This window comes from Bombina bombina, chromosome 3 (assembly GCF_027579735.1).
Source record: "Bombina bombina isolate aBomBom1 chromosome 3, aBomBom1.pri, whole genome shotgun sequence".
Lineage (NCBI taxonomy): Eukaryota > Metazoa > Chordata > Amphibia > Anura > Bombinatoridae > Bombina > Bombina bombina.
In genome coordinates, this window is record NC_069501.1 from 1,537,619 (window position 1) to 1,548,175 (window position 10,557).

The 10,557-nt window shown below is 38.0% G+C and overlaps 1 non-coding gene across 1 annotated transcript; it reads right to left on the reverse strand.

Annotated features, from left to right (window-relative positions):
• Nucleotides 1-2,260: 2,260 nt before the first annotated feature.
• Nucleotides 2,261-2,450, reverse strand: LOC128655019 (U2 spliceosomal RNA). Its single transcript, XR_008401619.1, has one exon. It is a non-coding gene; the product is annotated as a U2 spliceosomal RNA (small nuclear RNA).
• Nucleotides 2,451-10,557: the final 8,107 nt, after the last annotated feature.

The window sequence follows — 10,557 nt, forward strand, 5'->3', positions numbered from 1 at the left end:
TCATGCACAAATCCAGCTCTTTTCATTACAGCCACAGTTTCTTCATCCAGCGCATAGGAATCCGACCGAACCTTCACTGGGTCCACCACCTTAACCTCCTTCAAAGGCCCACTAGGAGTAGACACCGAAGGTCCAGACTTTTCCCATCTACGCCTTTCTGGACACAATCTATATATGTGACCTGTATCACCACAGAGATCACACGTACGATCCATACAGTCTTTGCTAAGATGGCCAGACTTCTTACAGAAACGACATACTTGCTCTTCCCAGCAGACAGACGTATCATGGCCATATCTTAAACACTTCCGGCAGTATGGAGGCATCTGATTATAGACCAGAAAGCCCCTATTACTGCCAATAGGAAACAAAGGTGGAGGCCTCAAAAAACCTCCAAACTCTTTCTCATCAGGTTTAAAGGAAACCCTGAATCTCCATTTACCTGTCCAGACACCAAATTGGTTCAGAATTTTCCCTTCAGGCTTAATCTTAGAGCAAAATCTCATAAGGTACCTACCAATCTCAGCCTCCAAAACATGGGGATTATACATGTGTATAATAAGTAGCTTTTCACCACCCCCAAAAAGAGGAGAGATTTTAATACCTTGTAGCAAGTCATTGTCCTTATGCTTCCTACATTGCTCTCAAACAAAATTAGCCAAATGCTCCGATCTCAGAGTCAAATCAAAATAGCCTCTTTTTTGAAAATCCTGAAAACACATAAAATCAACAAAAGACAAACCAAAAAGATCACAAAACACATCCTATTGTAAGGAAGCACCATCTCTCGATACCTGAAAGTCCGGTGCAACTTCAATATGGAGTGTATCATTTGGTTGAACCCATGGTGGCTTCTGACGCCGTCCTCCTCCGATAGATCCACCCTCAGGTCCGTCTTTTCCATCCAGAACTCCAACTGCTCCATTATTTTCCATACGAATCCCTCCATCTCCACCATCACCTCCTCCATCTCCACGATCAACTCCTCCGATGACATCACCTCCAACAAACGCTGCCATGATAAGCAACACGATCGCAACCGGTTGTCAGGATAGCGACCCCCCCAATAGCAGCAAATGATAAACCAATAAAGGAATACCACAAGGCTGAGAGGGAAGGTTCCAAGACTCCTTCTGACTGCAACACAAGATCGCAGTCAAAAGGCCGAGAAGCGATAACTGCAACGCTCTTGTCTGGGACGCCGCACGCTCAGAGCACTCCCTCTGCCTCGGGGAGACAAATCACACCATTGGAAATTCACAAGCTGCAGCAGCAGCAACCAACAACCATACATGGCAGGCTGCTAGGCCAGACAAAAAACACGACGACTGACCAGGGATAAAAAAAAAAAATCTGCTTCATGATAAAAAGCAGCAGCGGGGGTGGCGACCACCAGGAACCTGCTGCCTGACTACTGGACAGATAGCTGCTCTCCAATTTGCATGGCTCCGCCTCCTCCACCCTCCCCAAAAACGGCCCCCCTCCTTCCCCTCCCGCCATTGTCGGAGCTGCACTCTGGAGACAGACAGGCAGAAAGGCGTGAAAGCCACCTGGCTGATCAGGCTGATTGCACCTACCTAGCTGCTACTGGATCTTGTGGGTCTAGCTGCCCGCCTACCTACCTACCTACCTACCTAGCTAGCTAGCTAGCAGGCTCCACTCATTTTAGAAAAACTTCCATGAGCAGGCACCAGGTGGAGAAAGAAGCACACAGACAACATTGACAGCTCCAAAGACATTTATTGTCTGCCAAGAAGGAGAGATAGATAGATAGATAGAAAGAAAGAAAGAAAGATTTTGTAAACACATAGATAAATCAGGCGATGGACACATCAAAATACATACAAAATGATGAAACACATAAATAAATACATACATACAGAAATAAATAAATACATACATACAGAAATAAATAATTAAATAAATAAATAAATCTATCCATACATACATACATACATAAATAAATAAATGAATAAATAAATCGATGATTGAATTCACACAGCAATACATAGATTTGTGAAGAAAGGCTCGTCACATGGAAAAGGAACAACAAAGGCTAACAAACACGTCGCCTCGCCAGGTAAATACCGTTTCCTAGGCGTTTTTAGCCCAGCACACAAGGGGTTAACAAGACTCCAAAAAGAGAGCATGCAGGAAAGCAGCTCGTTGCTGAGCCTTTCTTCCAAAAATCTGCTGCTGCAGCTCTTTTCGGCTTCTGGTTGTTGGGATGATTATTCTGCTTTTGTCACACTGCAAAAGAGAGGGGTGCACCGGTCCTAGAGGTACTGCAATACCAGGTCAATGCGTGGAGTGGACAGAGCAAGCTCTTCTTCCATCTCCCTGTTGCAAAAATCCATTTAATATATGGCACCCAGATAGGGCGCGTATCAGATATTAAACTGATAAGAACAGATTTATTTATTTATTTTTTCACTTCAGTCAAGAGTTAACCTCCAGTTTTAATTCCCCCGAAGGAGAATATGCACATAAAACCAATGAGGGACTGAATCACATAATTTGTGAAAAAGCCAAAAAATCAGTAAAAACTGACATAAACAAACAGACATAAAATGACATAAAATAACTGGCATAAAACAACTGGCATAAAAGAACTGTCCCTCAGAATAACCCTATAAGCTCACCATCAGTTCTGTCCCTCTCTTCACCAACCCAACCCAACTAACTGACCCTACAGCTTTCCTTACAGCTGTCCCTACAGCTGTCCCTAGAAAAGCATCAAATATAATTAAAAGGAGATCCGGCTCCAAAATAGAAAACCGAAATGTAATTTAGCGTCTTTGTCTCCAATGCTTTTCTTGTCACGTAAATAATAAATATGGATTAAACTAAGAGCATATTGAATACAGTTCTTAACAGATAAAAGTTCATGATTAAAAAGTAAAATATTTCTGGCCAGCCAGATGGCTTCTTTAAAACAATTGATAATAAGCCAGACATATAAAAACTTTTCTTCCGCTATGCAAAGCATCTTGCCATATAAAACAGCCTCATGGTTGAGAATCCTCAGACCGCCTACCCACTTTAGAAGGGCACTAATTTGCCTCAAGACTAGTGATGTTGCGAACTGTTCGCCGGAGAACAGTTCCCGGCGATCTTAGCTTGTTCGCGTTCGCTGTGGCGGCTAACATATGCGATGCACCCTATTCGTCATCATTGAGGAAACTTTGACCCTGTATCTCACAGCCTGCAGACACATTTGAGTCAAGCAGCAGAACCTCCCAGCTCCTGGGCAGCAGCCATTTTAGATTCATTACGATCTTGCATTGTTAGTGAGAGGAGGTTTAGTGCTGCTGCTGATGATATTATAGGGAAATAGATAGCTAGGCTAGTGTATTCAGTGTCCACTACAGTCCTGAAGGACTCATCTCATCTCTGCTGTAAGGACAGCACCCCAAAAAGCCCTTTTTAGGGCTAGAACTTCAGACCAAAAAGCCCTTTTTAGGGCTAGAACTTTAGTTGTTTTTTTTTTTTTTATTTGTAATTTTATTTACATTTGCCTCCCTGTCAGCCTGTGTGTGAGGCTCACAGCATATACTGTGATTAGTGCACCCACTGATATCTGCTTAACATTAGTGTAAATTTTAAAAAAATCATTTTGCTAGTGTAATCTAATTTCATTTTCTATCAGGCCTGTGTGTCAGGCTTACACAGCATATACTGTGGTTAATTGCTGTGCCAGCCACCACTCATATCTGCTTAACATTATTGTAAATTTAAAAAAACAACAACTTTTAAATCATTTTGCTAGTGTAATCTAATTTCATTTTCTATCAGGCCTGTGTGTCAGTCTCACACAGCATATACTGTGGTTAATTGCTGTGCCAGCCACCACTCATATCTGCTTAACATTATTGTAAATTTAAAAAAAAATGTTTTTAAATAATTTTGCTAGTGTAATCTAATTTCATTTTCTATCAGGCCTGTGTGTCAGGCTCACACAGCATATACTGTGATTAATTGCTCTGTGCCACCACTGATATCTGGTGTAACATTAGTGTAAAATTAAAAAAACAACAACTTTTAAATCATTTTGCTAGTGTAATCTAATTTCATTTTCTATCAGGCCTGTGTGTCAAGTTCACACAGCATATACTGTGGTTAATTGCTCTGTGCCACCACTGATATCTGCTTAACAATCATTAGTGTAAATTTAAAAAAAAAACTTTTAAATAATTCTGCTAGTGTAATCTAATTTCATTTTCTATCAGGCTTGTGTGTCAGGCTCACACAGCATATACTGTGGTTAATTGCTGTCCCAACCATCACTCATATCTGCTTAACATTATTGTAAATTTTTTTAAAAAAACTTTTAAATCATTTTGCTAGTGTAATCTAATTTCATTTTCTATCAGGCCTGTGTGTCAGGCTCACACAGCATATACTGTGATTAATTGCTCTGTGCCACCACTGATATCTGGTGTAACATTAGTGTAAAATTAAAAAAACAACAACTTTTAAATCATTTTGCTAGTGTAATCTAATTTCATTTTCTATCAGGCCTGTGTGTCAAGTTCACACAGCATATACTGTTGTTAATTGCTCTGTGCCACCACTGATATCTGCTTAACAATCATTAGAGTAAATTTAAACAAAGAAACTTTTAAATCATTTTGCTAGTGTAATCTAATTTCATTTTCTATCAGGCCTGTGTGTCAGGCCCACATCATATACTGTGATAAATTGCTCTGTGCCACCAGTACCACTGATATCTGGTGTAACATTAGTGTAAAATAAAAAAAATAAAACTTTTACATCATTTTGCTAGTGTAATCTAATTTCATTTTCTATCAGGCCTGTGTGTCAGGCTTACACAGCATATACTGTGGTTAATTGCTGTGCCAGCCACCACTCATATCTGCTTAACATTATTGTAAATTAAAAAAACAACAACGTTTAAATCATTTTGCTAGTGTAATCTAATTTCATTTTCTATCAGGCCTGTGTGTCAGTCTCACACAGCATATACTGTGGTTAATTGCTGTGCCAGCCACCACTCATATCTGCTTAACATTATTGTAAAAAAATTTAAAAAAACTTTTAAATAATTTTGCTAGTGTAATCTAATTTCATTTTCTATCAGGCCTGTGTGTCAGGCTCACACATCATATACTGTGATTAATTGCTTTGTGCCACCACTGATATCTGGTGTAATATTAGTGTAAAATTAAAAACAAAAACTTTTACATTATTTTGCTAGTGTAATCTAATTTCATTTTCTATCAGGCCTGTGTGTCAGGCTCACACTGCATATACTGCGGTTAATTGCTCTGTGCTACCACTGATATCTGCTTAACAATCATTAGTGTAAATTTAAACAAAGAAACTTTTAAATCATTTTGCTAGTGTAATCTAATTTCATTTTCTATCAGGCCTGTGTGTCAGTCCCACATCATATACTGTGATAAATTGCTCTGTGCCACCAGTACCACTGATATCTGGTGTAATATTAGTGTAAAATAAAAAAAATAAAACTTTTACATCATTTTGCTAGTGTAATCTAATTTCATTTTCTATCAGGCCTGTGTGTCAGGCTTACACAGCATATACTGTGGTTAATTGCCGTGCCAGCCACCACTCATATCTGCCTAACATTATTGTAAATTAAAAAAAAAAAAACTTTTAAATCATTTTGCTAGTGTAATCTAATTTCATTTTCTATCAGGCCTGTGTGTCAGTCTCACACAGCATATACTGTGGTTAATTGCTGTGCCAGCCACCACTCATATCTGCTTAACATTATTGTAAATTTTAAAAAAAAAAAAACACTTTTAAATCATTTTGCTAGTGTAATCTAATTTCATTTTCTATCAGGCCTGTGTGTCAGGCTCACACATCATATACTGTGATTAATTGCTCTGTGCCACCACTGATATCAGGTGTAATATTAGTGTAAAATTAAAAAAACAACAACTTTTAAATAATTTTGCTAGTGTAATCTAATTTCATTTTCTATCAGGCCTGTGTGTCAGGCTCACACAGCATATACTGTGGTTAATTGCTCTGTGCCACCACTGATATCTGCTTAACAATCATTAGTGTAAATTTAAACAAAGAAACTTTTAAATCATTTTGCTAGTGTAATCTAATTTCATTTTCTACCAGGCCTGTGTGTCAGGCCCACATCATAAACTGTGATAAATTGCTCTGTGCCACCAGTACCACTGATATCTGGTGTAACATTAGTGTAAAATAAAAAAAATAAAACTTTTACATCATTTTGCTAGGGTAATCTAATTTCATTTTCTATCAGGCCTGTGTGTCAGGCTCACACAGCATATACTGTGGTTAATTGCTGTGCCAGCCACCACTCATATCTGCTTAACATTATTGTAAATTTTAGAAAAAAAACTTTAAAATCATTTTGCTAGTGTAATCTAATTTCATTTTCTATCAGGCCTGTGTGTCAGGCTCACACAGCATATACTGTTGTTAATTGCTCTGTGCTACCACTGATATCTGCTTAACAATCATTAGTGTAAATTTAAACAAAGAAACTTTTAAATCATTTTGCTAGTGTAATCTAATTTCATTTTCTATCAGGCCTGTGTGTCAGGCCCACATCATATACTGTGATAAATTGCTCTGTGACACCAGTACCACTGATATCTGGTGTAGCATTAGTGTAAAATAAAAAAAATAAAACTTTTATATCATTTTGCTAGTGTAATCTAATTTCATTTTCTATCAGTCCTGTGTGTCAGGCTCACAGCATATACTGTGGTTAATTGCTCTGTGCCACCACTGATATCTGCTTAACATTATTGTAAATTTAAAAAAAAAAAAATTACATAATTTTGCTAGTGTAATCTAATTTCATTTTCTATCAGGCCTGTGCATCAGGCCCACATCATATACTGTGATTAATTGCTCTCTGCCACCACTGATATCTGGTGTAACATTAGTGTAAAATAAAAAAATAATTTTTTTTTACATCATTTTGCTAGTGTAATCTAATTTCATTTTCTATCAGGCCTGTGTGTCAGGCTCACAGCATATACTGTGTTTAATTGCTCTGTGCCACCACTGATATCTGCTTAACATTATTGTAAATTAAAAAAAACAACTTTTACATCATTTTGCTAGTGTAATCTAATTTAATTTTCTATCAGGCCTGTGTGTCTGGCTCACATCATATACTGTTAATAATTCTTCAGTGCCACCACTGATATCTGGTTAACATTATTTTAAATAAAAAAAAAAAATTTACATCATTTTGCTAGTGTAATCTAATTTCATTTTCCATCAGGCCTGTGTGTCAGGCCCACATCATATACTGTGATTAATAGCTCTGTTTTCCACCACTTATATCTGGTATAATTTTTTTTTTTACATCAGTCCTCTACTAGTGTTATTTAATTTTAGTTGCCAGGCCAGCCTGGCTGCCACTAGTGCCAGCCTGTGTGTCAGGCTGCCAGCATATACTGTGCCTACTTCCATCCTCCTTCATCACCCCTATCTGGTGTAACATTAGTTTAAACATTAGTTTAAATTTTGTATATACTGTGATTAATAGATTTATAGCTGTGATTAATAGCTCTGTTTTCCACCACTTATATCTGGTGTAACATTAGTGTAAATATTTTTTAATTTTTTTTTTTACATCAGTCCTCTTCTAGTGTTATTTAATTTTAGTTGCCAGGCCAGCCTGGCTGCCACTAGTGCCAGCCTGTGTGTCAGGCTGCCAGCAAATACTGTGCCTACTTCCATCCTCCTTCATCACTCCTACCTGGTGTAACATTAGTTTAAATTTTGTAAAAAAAAACTTTTACACCGGTCTTCTAGTGTTATTTAATTTTAGTTGCCAGGCCAGCCTGCCACTAGTGCCAGCCTGTGTGTCAGGCTGCCAGCACATACTGTGCCTACTTCTATCCTGAGTGCCACCACTCCTATCTGTTGTAACATTAGTGTAACTTTAAAAAAAAAAAAAAACTTTTACATCAGTCTGCTAGTGTTATTTAATTGCAGTTGCCTGTCTGCCAGCGTGTGTGCCAGGCACACTTTCCAACTAGTGCCACAAATCATATTTGTTATAACAGTAGTGTAAATATTTAAAATAAAAACTTTTTTGACTGTGAATCATCAGTCTGCTAGTGCAATTAAATTGCAGTTGCCAGCCTGCCAGCGTGCGTGCCAGTCCCACTTGCCAACTAGTGCCACCAATCATATTTGTTGTAACAGTATTGTAAATATTTTAAATAAAAACTTTTTTGACTGTGAAACATCATTCATCTAGTGTAATCTCATTGCAGTTGCCTTCCTCCCAGTGTGTGTGCCAGGCCCACTTGCCAACTAGTGCCACCAATCATATTTGTTATAACAGTAGTGTAAATATTTTAAAAAAATATTTTTTGACTGTGAAACATCAGTCTGCTAGTGCAATTGAATTGCAGTTGCCTGCCTGCCAGAGTGTGCCAGGCCCACTTTCCAACTAGTGCCACCAATCATATTTGTTATAACAGTATTGTAAATATTTAAAATAAAAAAATTTAGACTGTGAATCATCAGTCTGCTAGTGCAATTGAATTGCAGTTTCCTGCCTGCCAGCGTGTGTGCCAGGCCCACTAGCCAACTAGTGCCACCAATCATATTTGTTATTGCAGTAGTGTAAATATTTAAAATTAAAACTTTTTTGACTGTGAATCATCAGTCTGCTAGTGCAATTAAATTGTAGTTTCCTGCCTGCCAGCGTGTGTGCCAGGCCCACTAGCCAACTAGTGCCACCAATCATATTTGTTATAACAGTAGTGTAAATATTTAAAAAAAAAACTTTTTTGACTGTGAAGAATCAGTCAGATAGTGTAATCTAATTGCAGTTGCCTTCCTCCCAGCGTGTGTGCCAGGCACACTTGCCAACTAGTGCCACCAATCATATTTGTTATAACAGTAGTGTAAATATTTAAAATAAATATTTTTTGACTGTGAAACATCAGTCTGCTAGTGTAATCTAATTGAAGTTGCCTGCCTGCCAGTGTGTGTGCCAGGCCCACTTGCCAACTATTGCCACCAATCATATTTGTTATAACAGTTTTGAAAATATTTAAAATAAAAACTTTTTTGACTGTGAATCATCAGTCTGCTAGTGCAATTGAATTGCAGTTGCCTGCCTGCCAGCGTGTGTGCCAGGCCCACTTTCCAACTAGTGCCACCAATCATATTTGTTATAACAGTATTGTAAATATTTAAAATAAAAAAATTTAGACTGTGAATCATCAGTCTGCTAGTGCAATTGAATTGCAGTTTCCTGCCTGCCAGTGTGTGTGCCAGGCCCACTAGCCAACTAGTGCCACCAATCAAATTTGTTATAACAGTATTGTAAATATTTAAAATAAAAACTTTTTGACTGTGAATCATCAGTCTGCTAGTGCAATTGAATTGCAGTTGCCTGCCTGCCAGCGTGTGTGCCAGGCCCACTTGCCAACTAGTGCCACCCATCATATTTGTTATAACAGTAGTGTAAATATTTAAAATTAAAACTTTTTTGACTGCGAATCATCAGTCTGCTAGTGCAATTAAATTGTAGTTTCCTGCCTGCCAGCGTGTGTTCCAGGCCCACTAGCCAACTAGTGCCACCAATCATATTTGTTATAACAGTATTGTAAATATTTAAAATAATTTTTTTTTGACTGTGAAACATCAGTCAGCTAGTGTAATCTAATTGTAGTTGCCTTCCTCCCAGCGTGTGTGCCAGGCCCACTTGCCAACTATTGCCACCAATCATATTTGTTATAACAGTTTTGAAAATATTTAAAATAAAAACTTTTTTGACTGTGAATCATAAGTCTGCTAGTGCAATTGAATTGCAGTTTCCTGCCTGCCAGCGTGTGTGCCAGGCCCACTTGCCAACTAATGCCACCAATCATATTTGTTATAACAGTAGTGTAAATATTTTAAAAAAATATTTTTTGACTGTGAAACATCAGTCTGCTAGTGCAATTGAATTGCAGTTGCCTGCCTGCCAGAGTGTGCCAGGCCCACTTTCCAACTAGTGCCACCAATCATATTTGTTATAACAGTATTGTAAATATTTAAAATAAAAAAATTTAGACTGTGAATCATCAGTCTGCTAGTGCAATTGAATTGCAGTTTCCTGCCTGCCAGCGTGTGTGCCAGGCCCACTAGCCAACTAGTGCCACCAATCATATTTGTTATTGCAGTAGTGTAAATATTTAAAATTAAAACTTTTTTGACTGTGAATCATCAGTCTGCTAGTGCAATTAAATTGTAGTTTCCTGCCTGCCAGCGTGTGTGCCAGGCCCACTAGCCAACTAGTGCCACCAATCATATTTGTTATAACAGTAGTGTAAATATTTAAAAAAAAAACTTTTTTGACTGTGAAGAATCAGTCAGATAGTGTAATCTAATTGCAGTTGCCTTCCTCCCAGCGTGTGTGCCAGGCACACTTGCCAACTAGTGCCACCAATCATATTTGTTATAACAGTAGTGTAAATATTTAAAATAAATATTTTTTGACTGTGAAACATCAGTCTGCTAGTGTAATCTAATTGAAGTTGCCTGCCTGCCAGTGTGTGTGCCAGG